Below are 17,872 nucleotides of genomic sequence, written 5' to 3' on the forward strand. Positions count from 1 at the left end.
AATATGGACCAATAACATATGTTAAATATGTGTATGGACCAATAACATCTGTTAAATATGTGTATGGACCAATAACATCTGCTAAATATGTGTATGGACCAATAACATCTGCTAAATATGGACCAATAACATCTGTTAAATATGTGTATGGACCAATAACATCTGTTAAATATGTGTATGGACCAATAACATCTGCTAAATATGGACCAATAACATCTGTTAAATATGTGTATGGACCAATAACATCTGTTAAATATGTGTATGGACCAATAACATCTGTTAAATATGGACCAATAACATCTGTTAAATATGTGTATGGACCAATAACATCTGTTAAATATGGACCAATAACATCTGTTAAATATGTGTATGGACCAATAACATCTGTTAAATATGTGTATGGACCAATAACATCTGTTAAATATGGACCAATAACATCTGTTAAATATGTGTATGGACCAATAACATCTGTTAAATATGTGACCAATAACATCTGTTAAATATGGACCAATAACATCTGTTAAATATGTGTATGGACCAATAACATCTGTTAAATATGGGCCAATAACATCTGTTAAATATGGACCAATAACATCTGTTAAATATGGACCAATAACATCTGTTAAATATGGACCAATAACATCTGTTAAATATGTGTATGGACCAATAACATCTGTTAAATATGTGTATGGACCAATAACATCTGTTAAATATGTGTATGGACCAATAACATCTGTTAAATATGGACCAATAACATCTGTTAAATATGGACCAATAACATCTGTTAAATATGTGTATGGACCAATAACATCTGTTAAATATGTGTATGGACCAATAACATCTGTTAAATATGGACCAATAACATCTGCTAAATATGGACCAATAACATCTGTTAAATATGGACCAATAACATCTGTTAAATATGGACCAATAACATCTGATAAATATGGACCAATAACATCTGTTAAATATGTGTATGGACCAATAACATCTGTTAAATATGGACCAATAACATCTGTTAAATATGTGTATGTGACCAATAACATCTGTTAAATATGGACCAATAACATCTGATAAATATGGACCAATAACATCTGTTAAATATGTGTATGGACCAATAACATCTGTTAAATATGGACCAATAACATCTGTTAAATATGTGTATGTGACCAATAACATCTGTTAAATATGTGTATGGACCAATAACATCTGATAAATATGTGTATGGACCAATAACATCTGTTAAATATGGACCAATAACATCTGTTAAATATGGACCAATAACATCTGTTAAATATGTGACCAATAACATCTGTTAAATATGTGTATGTGACCAATAACATCTGTTAAATATGGACCAATAACATCTGCTAAATATGGACCAATAACATCTGTTAAATATGGACCAATAACATCTGTTAAATATGGACCAATAACATCTGATAAATATGGACCAATAATATCTGTTAAATATGGACCAATAACATCTGTTAAATATGGACCAATAACATCTGTTAAATATGTGTATGTGACCAATAACATCTGATAAATATGGACCAATAACATCTGTTAAATATGGACCAATAACATCTGTTAAATATGTGTATGGACCAATAACATCTGTTAAATATGGACCAATAACATCTGTTAAATATGTGTATGTGACCAATAACATCTGATAAATATGGACCAATAACATCTGTTAAATATGGACCAATAACATCTGTTAAATATGGACCAATAACATCTGTTAAATATGTGTATGGACCAATAACATATGTTAAATATGTGTATGGACCAATAATATCTGTTAAATATGGACCAATAACATCTGTTAAATATGGACCAATAACATCTGTTAAATATGTGTATGGACCAATAACATCTGCTAAATATGTGTATGGACCAATAATATCTGTTAAATATGGACCAATAACATATGTTAAATATGTGTATGGACCAATAATATCTGTTAAATATGGACCAATAACATATGTTAAATATATGTATGTGACCAATAACATCTGATAAATATGTGTATGGACCAATAACATCTGCTAAATATGTGTATGGACCAATAACATCTGCTAAATATGTGTACGGACCAATAACATCTGATAAATATGGACCAATAACATATGTTAAATATGTGTATGGACCAATAACATCTGTTAAATATGGACCAATAACATCTGTTAAATATGTGTATGTGACCAATAACATCTGTTAAATATGGACCAATAACATCTGCTAAATATGTGTATGGACCAATAACATCTGTTAAATATGGACCAATAACATCTGTTAAATATGGACCAATAACATCTGTTAAATATGGACCAATAACATCTGTTAAATATGTGTATGGAGCAATAACATCTGCTAAATATGTGTATGGACCAATAACATCTGTTAAATATGGACCAATAACATCTGTTAAATATGGACCAATAACATCTGTTAAATATGTGTATGGATCCATAACATTCATAACATACGCCCAATAACATTTGATTTAAATGACCCTTTGATGTGAGAATTCAAAATTGAAAAATATATTGAGAAAGGTTGGTAAACCAAAACATAGTCAGGGTTGGGGTCAATTCCATTTAAATTCCACCCACTTTAGGAAGAAAACCAGGAGGAATTATACAGGGACCTGTTGGTCTTCATGGAGATACAGCACCTTCTGAAAGTATTCAGACCGCTTGACTTTTTTCCATATTTTGTTACGTTACAGCCTTGTTCTAACATGGATTCAATCATTTTTCGCCTCTCATCAATGTACACACAATACCCCATAATGACATCACAATACCCCACAATGACATCACAATACCCCATAATGACATCACAATACCCCATAATGACATCACAATACCCCATAATGACATCACAATACCCCTGAAAGATTAGTGGAATCTGTGTGGGTAGCTGGACAGGTAGGATGACTGACAGTGAAGGTGAACAGGTGGTCCCGGGTCAGGTGACAGAGGAATGGATGAGACTGAGGCAGGAATTCCTTTAACCATAAAGTGGTATATTTACAGGTCAGTCTGTGATGCATCACAAAGGAAACAGAATAACATGTATCCAATCAAATTCATGATCACAAAGGTCAAATAATAACAATCATTCTCATTATTAACATGATGAGGTAAATCAGCAATTCAGTTCAATAAGAAGTCAACAGGAATCGTCATTGAGTCATTGAGGCTCATCCATGTTGCTGTGGATACCTTCAGTTGGGACCTGCCAGTCAAAGTGCTCCCTACCAATCCAGACCTGACGTCTTACGTCTCCCAGTTTATAGGGACCAACAGCATCAACAGTTAACTGTGTGTGAGGAAGGAAGGAAGGAAGGAAGGAAGGAAGGAAGGAAGGAAGGAAGGAAGGGAGGGAGGGAAGGAAGGAAGGAAGGAAGGAAGGATTACAGATATAAAACTTTTGCCGTTTTAATATTTGAACATTTTGTAGCTGTATTTTTCCTTGAATGCTCACCTTCCTGTTTTTCTAGCTGAAACATGACGTTCATTCACAGGATTGTATTTATTTCATTTTTTATTACATCATAATCATGTGAATAATACAAATGATTATATCAGGTTTAACTCCATCAGTTTGATACCAGAACTAATCAGTTCAGCAAACAATGACGTTTCATATTTCATCCTTTCAGGTTTGTCTTCACATGCACATGTAATTTCATTACATATTAACCATATATCGATGGCATAATTTGGCCTGTGATGATCTGTAGGGCATCATTGTCCATTTACATTACACAACAGGTTTGAAGAGGCGCTCCGCGGTAATGACTATAAACAATAACGGAATGGCCGGCTCTCCCGCTCGCAACAGATAGTTCAGATGAAAGGTAACAGATCCGGTGGACTTACGTTGATTCATGGACGCACAGAATTAAGGAAGGGAAAGGTCGGGCGGTGGCGATTTCCTCCTTCTAATCAGTTGAGATCTGTCGGACATTTTCTACCTGACCTAATTAAAGCGTCCCTGGCCCAGCTGAGCAAGTGGCCCTGATTTAAAGGACGATTCCACAAACTCCTTGGGCCTTTTCTATCATTTTTATTTTCCATAATGACAGAAGCAAAATCAGGTTTTTAGATATTTTAACATATTTGTTTTTAACTACCCGGAAATATCACATTTACATAAGTATTCAGACCCTTTACTCAGTACTTTGTTAAAGCACCTTTGGCAGCGATTACAGTGTTGGGTATGATGCTACAAGCTTGGCACACCTGTATTTGGGGAGTTTCCTCCATTCTTCTCTGCAGATCCTCTCAAGGTCTCTCTCCCTTACCACCTGTCTCCTCCCGCTCTCACACTCCACCTCTCCCCACTCTCTCCTCCCTCCACCTCTCCCTCTCTCCACCTCCATCCTCCCTCCACCTCTCCCTCCCTCCACCTCTCTCCCTATTTCTCCCTCCTTCCTTCCCTCTCTCTCCCTATTTCCCCGTCTCCTCCCTCCTTCCCCTCCCTCCCTCCCTCTCCCTATTTCTCTGTCTCCCCCTTCCCATCCTCCCTCCACCCCCATCCTCCCTCCACCTCTCCCTCCCTCCACCTCTCTCCCTATTTCTCTGTCTCCTCCCTTCCCACTCTCTCCCTCTCTCCACCCCCATCCTCCCTCCACCTCTCCCTCCCTCCACCTCTCTCCGTCTCCTCCCCACTCTCTCCTCCCTCCACCTCTCCCTCTCTCCACCTCCATCCTCCCTCCACCTCTCCCTCCCTCCACCTCTCTCCGTCTCCTCCCTCCCCACTCTCTCCTCCCTCCACCTCTCCCTCTCTCCACCTCTATCCTCCCTACACCTCATGTCCCAACACAGGTAGTCCATGTTTAAGGACCTAGAGGAAGACATGGACCTTACGGGTAGAAGACAAAAACATCTGAGGTTTGTAGAATTCTTTATAATTTAATGTAGAAAAGTGTTGTGGAGAAGTTTTCATAAAGAGACAGATGATTTAAGGGTAAGACGTCTGAAGAATTATAAAGTTAATACGATTTCAACTTTCAAGAATGGCAAGTTTAGTCTTATTTACATTGGTGTTGATTCATATTAATTATCCTAATCAATATGATCCAATGTGGTGTTATAGGCTACAGGACTACGAGGTAGAGTATTATTGGTAAAGGCGACGGACAGCGCATTATCGTGATTATTATCCGCATGATGAAACTACGTTAGAAGACGTGCATCGGAATTATGTAAATCTGTCACTAAAGAAAACACTCTGTTTCGTCAAGTCAGTCAAGAGAAAGTGACGTGCAACAATGGGCATAGAAACTATTTGAATGTTGGGCTAAATCAACGTTGAAAATGCTTTCTGGCGACACCGATCAGGAAAGTGGTTGTCCGTTTTGCTCACTGCTGTGCGCTCGATAAATTGGCCGGTGCACCGTTGCGTAATGTTACCCACTGGTTCAATCGTTGTCGGCACACCTTTCTTCTTCTGAATACAAGACCCAGTACAACGGGCGAGATTAATTGATCGCACCTCATGTGAACTCAAGCAGTGCATGTGTGTATTCACTAAGGGCACTATTCCAATTTATGAAATGACGCCTTTCTTATACACGCCTTTCCTGCGCACTTCTCATTAGTTTGTATTCAGACGTACCTTATTAAGTTGCATAACGGGCTTTGCAGGCGTGGTTCCCTCGGGTACGCTGAATACATGTAATTTTATCACTGAAAACACCCACTTGCAGTTATCATTCAACAGCGTTTTCACACGAAATATATTGATAAATAATAAAACACAGCGGTTTGATTCATCCTGAAAGTTGTCATGTTCAAGTTGAATCCATGAAACATTGGAAGGTGTAAAAAAGTGTACAATAGAGGTCCTTTACATCTACCCCTAATTCTCACCCATCAAGGAACTGTATAACAACGGTCCAGTCGTCGTGAACCGAGCACCAGGCGACAGGTTTAACCCGCTCCGTGGGGTCTGAGTTCCATAATGATTCAAAACAGGCGATATGTTCCACATTGTTGCACAACTTTCGCCTGATGCCAACGACCCTCAGGAACAACTTACACTGACTTGACAGAGGACAGAAAGGTGAACGGAATGGAATGACGCAACAATGGAAGATACAATTAGAAGGAAACGAACACTCAAGTGACAGTTCTAAATGTACGTGGGTATTACTGACCCTGGTTCTCGATAGTGGCTGATAATTAATGACATAATACAAATTAAAAAATAAAACGGAGAACGCCCGGACGGACGTAGCCTATAATTAAAACATTCCGTAGCTCTTACATCAACTTGGCAGGTTCAGTCCTACAGAAGCCTAAAGCGGGGGTGTCCACATTACATCCACGCCAATTATGAGGACACACCAGTATCGGTGCGTGGGTAAAATCACTGTTATTAATATATAATTACTATGTCTCGGGACAATACGAATTCAACCACACCTTTGTTTTATCACAGAACCAGAGCGCAACATCTGTCCGGTGAAGTCCACAAAGCATATTGTATTTAACAGACAAGTCACATGACCTACAGCATGGTCAAGCAAGTTAATGTTTCCGACATTTTTGGACCACTAAACTATTAATTTAGTTACTGCACGTTGCAAAGAACGGTGTCTGTGTGCACGTTCATACAAGTAGAAAAAAAAAACATGTTGACTCACCCTAATCGTAGAGAAACACCAATGACATCCTCCTCTCTGTCATGTTGACAAAACGGTCTATCACTCGGTCATACAGTACACACGTTTCTTGTTTGTTATCATAGACTACATGGCTAATATGCTTGCTCGCTGCCCTAACTTCCATTCATAGGTAACGTTAGCTAGTTAACTCATGAGCCTTCTAGCTACATATTTAACGTCTATCCTCTCAGGCCAGAACACTGTATGAATTAATGGTTGGATCAGAATCCCCATTATAATCATTGGCCAGTATGGAGAATTAAGTTAAACCACAAGTCCAGGGTGTTAATCCTTAAGGGAAGGGTGACGCTCTGTGGTCAGGTGTGTGATGAACCCCGTGCCTAATGGCTGCCAGTCCAGGGTGTTATAATCTTTAAGGGAGGGTGACGCTCTGTGGTCAGGTGTGTGATGAACCCCGTGCCTAATGGCTGCCAGTCCAGGGTGTTAATCCTTAAGGGAGGGTGACAGGTGTTAGATGTCAATGTCAAGCTCTTCTACTCGCTGGTGATTGATGAATCTATCGAGCCCTCTATGAACTTGGTAACCCCCTTCACTGTCATCAATACTGGGACGGAGAATTGGTCCTGGGAGATATTTAGAAAAAAGGACACGCCTACCTGCATGGCAGTGGAGGGACCCTTCTCATCTCTCCGTGGGGGGACAGAGCAATGCCTGAGTAGATGATCTTTCCCTCCACAGTATCGGCAGAGCCCTTCTTGGATTCGCTTTTGACGTTCAATACACGGGACAGGAGCACGGCCCAACTGCATGGGCTCTGGAAAACTTGACAGGAAGACGGAATCATGGAAAGAGAAGGTTTCGGGGGTTCCTGTTTATCGGAGGTCGGCGATGAGGTGGTCGATGGCGAAACGAATGTATTGATTTAAATCCTGAAGGTCACCTCTACAGGCCACAACTCTGCCAGAAGTTCCATGTTGAGCCCTCGTCAGTAGATGCTAAGTATAAACAGACTGATTCCATCCACTTCCTGCAGACATGGTGCGGAACTCGAAGGCAATACTCGGCAGATGAATTGCGTCCTTGTTGAAGTTCCATGTTGAGTCCTCGTCAGTAGATGCTAAGTATAAACAGACTGATTCCATCCACTTCCTGCAGACATGGTGCGGAACTCGAAGGCATACTCGGCAGCTGAATTGCGTCCTTGTTGAAGTTCCATGTTGAGCCCTCGTCAGTAGATGCTAAGTATCAACAGACTGATTCCATCCACTTCCTGCAGACATGGTGCGGAACTCGAAGGCATACTCGGCAGCTGAATTGCGTCCTTGTTGAAGTTCCATGTTGAGCCCTCGTCAGTAGATGCTAAGTATAAACAGACTGATTCCATCCACTTCCTGCAGACATGGTGCGGAACTCGAAGGCATACTCGGCAGCTGAATTGCGTCCTTGTTGAAGTTCCATGTTGAGCCCTCGTCAGTAGATGCTAAGTATAAAACAGACTGATTCCATCCACTTCCTGCAGACATGGTGCGGAACTCGAAGGCATACTCGGCAGCTGAATTGCGTCCTTGTTGAAGTTCCATGTTGAGCCCTCGTCAGTAGATGTTAAGTATAAACAGACTGATTCCATCCACTTCCTGCAGACATGGTGCGGAACTCGAAGGCATACTCGGCAGCTGAATTGCGTCCTTGTTGAAGTTCCATGTTGAGCCCTCGTCAGTAGATGCTAAGTATCAACAGACTGATTCCATCCACTTCCTGCAGACATGGTGCGGAACTCGAAGGCATACTCGGCAGCTGAATTGCGTCCTTGTTGAAGTTCCATGTTGAGCCCTCGTCAGTAGATGCTAAGTATAAACAGACTGATTCCATCCACTTCCTGCAGACATGGTGCGGAACTCGAAGGCATACTCGGCAGCTGAATTGCGTCCTTGTTGAAGTTCCATGTTGAGCCCTCGTCAGTAGATGCTAAGTATAAACAGACTGATTCCATCCACTTCCTGCAGACATGGTGCGGAACTCGAAGGCATACTCGGCAGCTGAATTGCGTCCTTGTTGAAGTTCCATGTTGAGCCCTCGTCAGTAGATGCTAAGTATAAACAGACTGATTCCATCCACTTCCTGCAGACATGGTGTGGAACTCGAAGGCATACTCGGCAGCTGAATTGCGTCCTTGTTGAAGTTCCATGTTGAGTCTCCTAGTAGGAGATGCTAATGTATCTTTGAAGAGCGTGTGGAAATGGGTCTCGGATCTGATTTCTGTGCTGTTGGCAGTCCATGCCGGTGGCCCAATCCAGGGCTTTGCCTGTGAGTCTAGAGACACAACAAAATCCACCCTGCTCTTATCGATGGAAAGTTAGTGGGGTTGTGCTCAAGGCATTTGCTGCATTGCAGAAATCCCTGACATTTCCCAGGTGAACCGTCATATTTTCCAGGCATGTGCATGAGGAGTACCTGGCCGGAGGAGAAGGGATAGGCTGGCAGAGAAGATGGATGATACCTGGCATCGTCAGTAGATGGAAAGGCTGGCGGATAAACAGACTGATTCCATCCACTTCCTGGAGACATGGTGCGGAGAAGATGGCATACCTGGCAGCTGAGGAGTAGGGACAGGCTGGTTGAAGTTCCATGTTGACCTGGCTCGGTCAGTAGATGCTGGTATAAAAGATGGTTATGATACCTGGCATCGGAGGAGAAGGGATAGGCTGGCGAAGAAGATGGCACATTTCCTCCATAAGCTCCTTGCTGGGTTATGATACCTGGCATCGGAGGAGAAGGGACAGACTGGCAGAGAAGATGGATTTATCGATACCTGGCATCGGAGGAGAAGGGATAGGCTGGCGAAGAAGCTGGACATTCCTCCATAAGCTCCCTTGCTGAAGTTCCATGTTGACCTGGCCGGAGGAGAAGGGACAGGCTGGCAGAGAAGATGTTAATACCTGGCATCGGAGGAGAAGGGACAGGCTGAAGATGGCACATTTTCCATCCTCCTTCTTGCTGGCAGACATACCTGGCATCGGAGGAGAAGGGATAGGCTGGCAGAGAAGATGGCACATTTCCTCCATAAACTCCTCTTGTTGGGTTATGATACCTGGTATCGGAGGAGAAGGGACAGGCTGGCGGAGAAGATGGTTACGATACCTGGCATCGGAGGAGAAGGGATAGGCTGGCGGAGAAGATGGTTCGATACCTGGCATCGGAGGAGAAGGGATAGGCTGGCGACATGAAGATGGCCCATTTCCTCCATAAGCTCCTCTTGCTGGGTTATGATACCTGGCATCGGAGGAGAAGGGATTCCTGGCGAAGAAGATGGCCCATTTCCTCCATAAGCTCCTCTTGATGGGTTATGATACCTGGCATCGGATAAGGGACAGCTGATTGAAGAAGATGGTTATGATACCTGGCATCGGAGGAGAAGGGACAGGCTGGTGAAGAAGATGGTTATGATACCTGGCATCGGAGGAGAAGGGACAGGCTGGCGGAGAAGATGGTTATGATACCTGGCATCGGAGGAGAAGGGACAGGCTCGGAGAAGATGGTTACGATACCTGGCATCGGAGGAGAAGGGATAGGCTGGCAGAGAGATGGTTACGATACCTGGCATCGGAGGAGAAGGGATAGGCTGGCGGAGAAGATGGTTATGATACCTGGCATCGGAGGAGAAGGGATAGGCTGGCAGAGAAGATGGTTACGATACCTGGCATCGGAGGAAGGGATAGGCTGGCGGAGAAGATGGTTATGATACCTGGCATCGGAGGAGAAGGGATAGGCTGGCGGAGAAGTTGCACATTTCCTCCATAAGCTCCTCTTGCTGGGTTATGATACCTGGCATGGCCCAGGGATAGGCTGGCGGAGAAGATTGCACATTTCCTCCATAAGCTCCTCTTTTGATACCTGGCATCGGGGGAGAAGGGATAGGCAACGGAAAATCACATTTCCTCCATAAGCTCCTCTGCTGGGTTACGATACCTGGCATCGGAGGAGTTAGGCTGGCAGAGAAGATGGCACATTTCCTCAATGTATTACCTGGCATCGGAGGAGAAGGGACAGGCTGGCGAAGAAGATGGCACATTTCCCATGAGCTCCTCTTGCTGGGTTGATACCTGGCATCGGAGGAGAAGGGACAGGCTGGCAGAGAAGATGGCACATTTCCTCCATAAGCTCCTCTTGCTGGGTTATGATACCTGGCATCGGAGGAGAAGGGATAGGCTGGCGGAGAAGATGGTTATGATACCTGGCATCGGAGGAGAAGGGATAGGCTGGCGGAGAAGATGGTTACGATACCTGGCATCGGAGGAGTAGGGATAGGCTGGCGGAGAAGATGGTTACGATACCTGGCATCGGAGGAGAAGGGATAGGCTGGCGGAGAAGATGGTTATGATACCTGGCATCGGAGGAGAAGGGATAGGCTGGCGGAGAAGATGGTTATGATACCTGGCATCGGAGGAGAAGGGATAGGCTGGCGGAGAAGATGGTTATGATACCTGGCATCGGAGGAGAAGGGATAGGCTGGCGGAGAAGATGGTTATGATACCTGGCATCGGAGGAGAAGGGATAGGCTGGCAGAGAAGATGGTTATGATACCTGGCATCGGAGGAGAAGGGATAGGCTGGCGGAGAAGATGGTTATGATACCTGGCATCGGAGGAGTAGGGATAGGCTGGCGGAGAAGATGGTTATGATACCTGGCATCGGAGGAGAAGGGATAGGCTGGCGGAGAAGATGGTTATGATACCTGGCATCGGAGGAGAAGGGATAGGCTGGCGGAGAAGATGGTTATGATACCTGGCATCGGAGGAGAAGGGATAGGCTGGCGGAGAAGATGGTTATGATACCTGGCATCGGAGGAGAAGGGATAGGCTGGCGGAGAAGATGGTTATGATACCTGGCATCGGAGGAGTAGGGATAGGCTGGCGGAGAAGATGGTTATGATACCTGGCATCAGAGGAGAAGGGACAGGCTGGCGGAGAAGATGGTTCTGATACCTGGCATCGGAGGAGAAGGGATAGGCTGGCGGAGAAGATGGCACATTTCCTCCATAAGCTCCTCTTGCTGGGTTATGATACCTGGCATCGGAGGAGAAGGGATAGGCTGGCGAAGAAGATTGCATATTTCCTCCATAAACTCCTCTTGCTGGGTTACGATACCTGGCATCGGAGGAGAAGGGACAGGCTGGCGGAGAAGATGGTTATGATACCTGGCATCGGAGGAGAAGGGATAGGCTGGCAGAGAAGATGGCACATTTCCTCCATAAGCTCCTCTTGCTGGGTTATGATACCTGGCATCGGAGGAGAAGGGATAGGCTGGCAGAGAAGATGGCACATTTCCTCCATAAGCTCCTCTTGCTGGGTTATGATACCTGGCATCGGAGGAGAAGGGACAGGCTGGCAGAGAAGATGGTCCATAAGCTCCTCTTGCTGGGTTATGATACCTGGCATCGGAGGAGAAGGGACAGGCTGGCGAAGAAGATGGCACATTTCCTCCATGAGCTCCTCTTGCTGGGTTACGATACCTGGCATCGGAGGAGAAGGGACAGGCTGGCAGAGAAGATGGCACATTTCCTCCATAAGCTCCTCTTGCTGGGTTATGATACCTGGCATCGGAGGAGAAGGGATAGGCTGGCGGAGAAGATGGTTATGATACCTGGCATCGGAGGAGAAGGGATAGGCTGGCGGAGAAGATGGTTATGATACCTGGCATCGGAGGAGAAGGGATAGGCTGGCGGAGAAGATGGTTACGATACCTGGCATCGGAGGAGAAGGGATAGGCTGGCGGAGAAGATGGTTACGATACCTGGCATCGGAGGAGTAGGGATAGGCTGGCGGAGAAGATGGTTACGATACCTGGCATCGGAGGAGAAGGGATAGGCTGGCGGAGAAGATGGTTACGATACCTGGCATCGGAGGAGAAGGGATAGGCTGGCGAAGAAGATGGTTATGATACCTGGCATCGGAGGAGAAGGGATAGGCTGGCAGAGAAGATGGTTATGATACCTGGCATCGGAGGAGAAGGGATAGGCTGGCGGAGAAGATGGTTATGATACCTGGCATCGGAGGAGTAGGGATAGGCTGGCGGAGAAGATGGTTATGATACCTGGCATCGGAGGAGAAGGGACAGGCTGGCGAGAAGATGGTTATGATACCTGGCATCGGAGGAGAAGGGATAGGCTGGCGGAGAAGATGGTTATGATACCTGGCATCGGAGGAGAAGGGATAGGCTGGCGGAGAAGATGGTTATGATACCTGGCATCGGAGGAGAAGGGATAGGCTGGCGGAGAAGATGGTTATGATACCTGGCATCGGAGGAGTAGGGATAGGCTGGCGGAGAAGATGGTTATGATACCTGGCATCAGAGGAGAAGGGACAGGCTGGCGGAGAAGATGGTTCTGATACCTGGCATCGGAGGAGAAGGGATAGGCTGGCGGAGAAGATGGCACATTTCCTCCATAAGCTCCTCTTGCTGGGTTATGATACCTGGCATCGGAGGAGAAGGGATAGGCTGGCGAAGAAGATTGCATATTTCCTCCATAAACTCCTCTTGCTGGGTTACGATACCTGGCATCGGAGGAGAAGGGACAGGCTGGCGGAGAAGATGGTTATGATACCTGGCATCGGAGGAGAAGGGATAGGCTGGCAGAGAAGATGGCACATTTCCTCCATAAGCTCCTCTTGCTGGGTTATGATACCTGGCATCGGAGGAGAAGGGATAGGCTGGCAGAGAAGATGGCACATTTCCTCCATAAGCTCCTCTTGCTGGGTTATGATACCTGGCATCGGAGGAGTAGGGACAGGCTGGCAGAGAAGATGGCACATTTCCTCCATAAGCTCCTCTTGCTGGGTTATGATACCTGGCATCGGAGGAGAAGGGATAGGCTGGCGAAGAAGATGGTTAGATACCTGGCATCGGAGGAGTAGGGATAGGCTGGCGGAGAAGATGGCGATACCTGGCATCGGATGAGAAGGGATAGGCTAGCGGAGAAGATGGTTATGATACCTGGCATCGGAGGAGAAGGGATAGGCTGGCAGAAGATGGCACATTACCTGGCATCGGAGGCTAGGGATAGGCTGGCGGAGAAGATGGTTATGATACCTGGCATCGGAGGAGAAGGGATAGGCTGGCGGAGAAGATGGTTACGATACCTGGCATCGGAGGAGAAGGGATAGGCTGGTAGAGAAGATGGTTACGATACCTGGCATCGGAGGAGAAGGGACAGGCTGGCGGAGAAGATCAACCTGGAACGGAGGAAAGGGACAGGCTGGCGGAGAAGATGGTTATGATACCTGGCACGGAGGAGAAGGGAAAGGCTGGCGGAGAAGATGGCACATTTCCTCCACAAAGCTCCTCTTGCTGGGCTATGATACCTGGCATCGAAGGAAAGGGATAGGCTGGCAGGAAGATGGCACATTTCCTCCAGAAGCTCCTCACTGGGTTATGATACCTGGCACAAAGGGATAGGCTGGCAGAAGATGGCACATTTCCTCCAGAAGTTCCTCTTGCTGGGTTATGAACCTGGCATCGAAGGAGAACAGATAAGAGAAGATGGCACATTTCCTCCATAAGCACTCTTGCTGGGCGATACCTGGCATCGGAGGAGAAGGGACAGGCTGGCGAAGAAGATGGTTACGATACCTGGCATCGGGGAAGAAGGGATAGGCTGGCGGAGAAGATTCCAGACCTGGCACGGAGGAGAAGGGATAGGCTGGCGGAGAAGATGGTTATGATACCTGGCATCGGACACAAGGGAACTGGCGGAGAACTTATGATATTCGGAGAACACTGGCGGAAAGATGGGATACCTAGCATCGGAGGAGAGGGATAGGCACAAAGAAGATGGACATTTCCTCCATAAGCTCCTCAGATACTTGGCATCGGAGGAGAAGGGATAGGCTGGCGAAGAAGATGGCACATTTCCTCCATAAGCTCCTCTTGCTGGGTTACAGATACCTGGCATCGGAGAAGGGACAGGCAAAGAAACAGATGGTTACGTTACCTGGCATCGGGGGAAGAAGGGAAGGCTGGCGGAGAAGATGGTTATGATACCTGGCATCAAGGAGAAGGGACAGGCTGGCGGAGAAGATGGTTATGATACCTGGCATCAAAGGGACAGGCTGGCAGAGAAGATGGCACATTTCCTCCAGAAGCTCCTCTTGCTGGGTTACGATACCTGGCAACGGAGGAAAGGGAACAGGGAAGATGGTTCCAGAACCTGGCACGGGGAAGAAACAGGGAAGATGGTTCCATGAACCTGGCATCGGAGGAGAAGGGACAGGGGCTAAGATTCCAGAACACGGAGGAAAGGGAAAGAAGATGGTTATGATACCAGAACACAAAGAAGGGATAGGCTGGCGGGACGTTCCAGAACACAAAGAAACAGGGCTGGCGTTCCAGAACACAAAGAAACTCTTGCTGGGTTCCAGAACACGGAGGAAACAGGATAGGCTGGCCAGAACACATTTCCTCCAAAGCTCCTCACTGGGTTACTGATACCTGGCATCGGAGGAGAAGGGATAGGCTGGCGAAGAAGATGGTTACAGAACCTGGCACGGAGAAACAGGGATAGGCTCGGAGAAGATGGTTATGATACCTGGCATCGGAGGAGAAGGGATAGGCTGGCATAGAAGATGGCACATTTCCTCCATAAGCTCCTCTTGCTGGGTTAGAACCTGGCACGGAAAGGGAAGGCTGGCGGACAGATGGTTATGATACCTGGCATCGGAGGAACAGGGAAGGCTGGCAGAAAGATGGCTATTTTCCAGAACACAATGAAACTGGCATCGGAGGAGAACAGGCAAGGAAACAGGGATAGGCTTCCAGAAGACAATGAAACCTGGCATCGTTCCAGAGGGACACTGGCGGAAAGATGGCTACGATTCCAGAACACGGAGAAACAGGGCTAGGTTCCAGAAGACAAAGATACCTGGCATCGGAGGACCAGAAAGGGATAGGCTGGCGGAGAAGATGGAAACAGGGCTACGTTCCAGAACACAAAGAAACAGGGCTACGTTCCAGAACACAAAGAAACAGGGCTACGTTCCAGAACACAAAGAAACAGGGCTATGTTCCAGAACACAAAGAAACAGGGCTACGTTCCAGAACACAAAGAAACAGGGCTACGTTCCAGAACACAAAGAAACAGGTCTACGTTCCAGAACACAAAGAAACAGGGCTATGTTCCAGAACACAAAGAAACAGGGCTACGTTCCAGAACACAAAGAAACAGGGCTATGTTCCAGAGCACAAAGAAACAGGGCTACGTTCCAGAACACAAAGAAACAGGGCTATGTTCCAGAACACAAAGAAACAGGGCTACGTTCCAGAACACAAAGAAACAGGGCTACGTTCCAGAACACAAAGAAACAGGGCTACGTTCCAGAACACAAAGAAACAGGGCTACGTTCCAGAACACAAAGAAACAGGGCTACGTTCCAGAACACAAAGAAACAGGGCTACGTTCCAGAACACAAAGAAACAGGGCTACGTTCCAGAACACAAAGAAACAGGGCTACGTTCCAGAACCACAAAGAAACAGGGCTACGTTCCAGAACACAAAGAAACAGGGCTACGTTCCAGAACACAAAGAAACAGGGCTACGTTCCAGAACACAAAGAAACAGGGCTACGTTCCAGAACACAAAGAAACAGGGCTACGTTCCAGAACACAAAGAAACAGGGCTACGTTCCAGAACACAAAGAAACAGGGCTACGTTCCAGAACACAAAGAAACAGGGCTACGTTCCAGAACACAAAGAAACAGGGCTACGTTCCAGAACACAAAGAAACAGGGCTACGTTCCAGAACACAAAGAAACAGGGCTACGTTCCAGACCACAAAGAAACAGGGCTACGTTCCAGAACACAAAGAAACAGGGCTACGTTCCAGAACACAAAGAAACAGGGCTACGTTCCAGAACACAAAGAAACAGGGCTACGTTCCAGAACACAAAGAAACAAGGCTACGTTCCAGAACACAAAGAAACAGGGCTACGTTCCAGAACACAAAGAAACAGGTCTACGTTCCAGAACACAAAGAAACAGGGCTACGTTCCAGGACACAAAGAAAAAGCAGAACCTTACACTTGGTATAGAACAAATACCTGCCAGCTATTTTAACTGTTTGGCATGTATCCTTGGTAAATGTTCATAATGTCTATTACCGTCTTTCAGTCTAAACTGTAATGTTATTTTAGTTGTGTGTACCCCGGGTAGACTAGCTGCTGTTATGGAGTCAGGGGATCCAATCAGGTAGACTAGCTTTTGTTATGGACTCTCGGGATCCAAGTGAAATCAAATTAATAACATATTGGACTGCGTATGTTTAAATTCAACATGAATTCTCTGATTTAACTCTTTGACCACAGACAGTAAATGTGTTGTCATTGTTAATGGTTCTTCAATGTTCAGAAATATTGACTGTTCTGTTATCTCTTATTGTAGCTGAGTGAGCTGTGACTTACACTTACACTCTAAAGGGGAACACTGCTTCTAAAATGAGTCTCTCTGGGGAGAGAGAGGAGGGGACCACTGCCTCTAAAATGAGTCTATATGAGGAGAGAGAGGAGGAGACCACTGCCTCTAAAATGAGTCTCTCTGGGGAGAGAGAGGAGGGGACCACTGCCTCTAAAATGAGTCTCTGGGGGAGAGAGGAGGAGACCACTGCCTCTAAAATGAGTCTCTGGGGAGAGAGAGGAGGGGACCACTGCCTCTAAAATGAGTCTATATGAGGAGAGAGAGGAGGAGACCACTGCCTCTAAAATGAGTCTCTCTGGGGAGAGAGAGGAGGGGAACACTGCCTCTAAAATGAGTCTCTCTGGGGAGAGAGAGGAGGGGACCACTGCCTCTAAAATGAGTCTATATGAGGAGAGAGAGGAGGAGACCACTGCCTCTAAAATGAGTCTCTCTGGGGGAGAGAGGAGGGGAACACTGACTCTAAAATGAGTCTATATGAGGAGAGAGAGGAGGAGACCACTGCCTCTAAAATGAGTCTCTCTCGGGAGAGAGAGGAGGAGACCACTGCCTCTAAAATGAGTCTCTCTGGGGAGAGAGAGAGGGACTGGGGAGGAGGGGAACACTGCCTCTAAAATGACCCAAGACACCAGTTCGAAGAGGTAAGAGATTAAATGTAAAATATACAGTTCTCTTAAAGATATAAGTGTTGTTGAAAGGAAGTAGATGAGGTATTGATTTGATTTTGATGAGGTGACCTGTCTCCCTGTTTTGTTCAGTGTC

The 17,872-nt window shown here is 45.9% G+C and overlaps 1 long non-coding RNA gene across 1 annotated transcript; it reads right to left on the reverse strand.

Moving 5' to 3' along the window:
• Positions 1-11,071: 11,071 nt before the first annotated feature.
• LOC127919658 (uncharacterized) lies at positions 11,072-13,783 on the reverse strand. The gene is made up of 3 exons (XR_008103691.1): positions 13,738-13,783; positions 12,592-12,691; positions 11,072-11,283 (listed from the first exon to the last, which is right to left on the reverse strand). It is a non-coding gene; the product is annotated as an uncharacterized LOC127919658 (long non-coding RNA).
• Between the last annotated feature and the right edge of the window lie 4,089 nt (positions 13,784-17,872).

The sequence above is a fragment of the Oncorhynchus keta genome, unplaced genomic scaffold, assembly GCF_023373465.1.
Source record: "Oncorhynchus keta strain PuntledgeMale-10-30-2019 unplaced genomic scaffold, Oket_V2 Un_contig_17349_pilon_pilon, whole genome shotgun sequence".
NCBI lineage: Eukaryota > Metazoa > Chordata > Actinopteri > Salmoniformes > Salmonidae > Oncorhynchus > Oncorhynchus keta.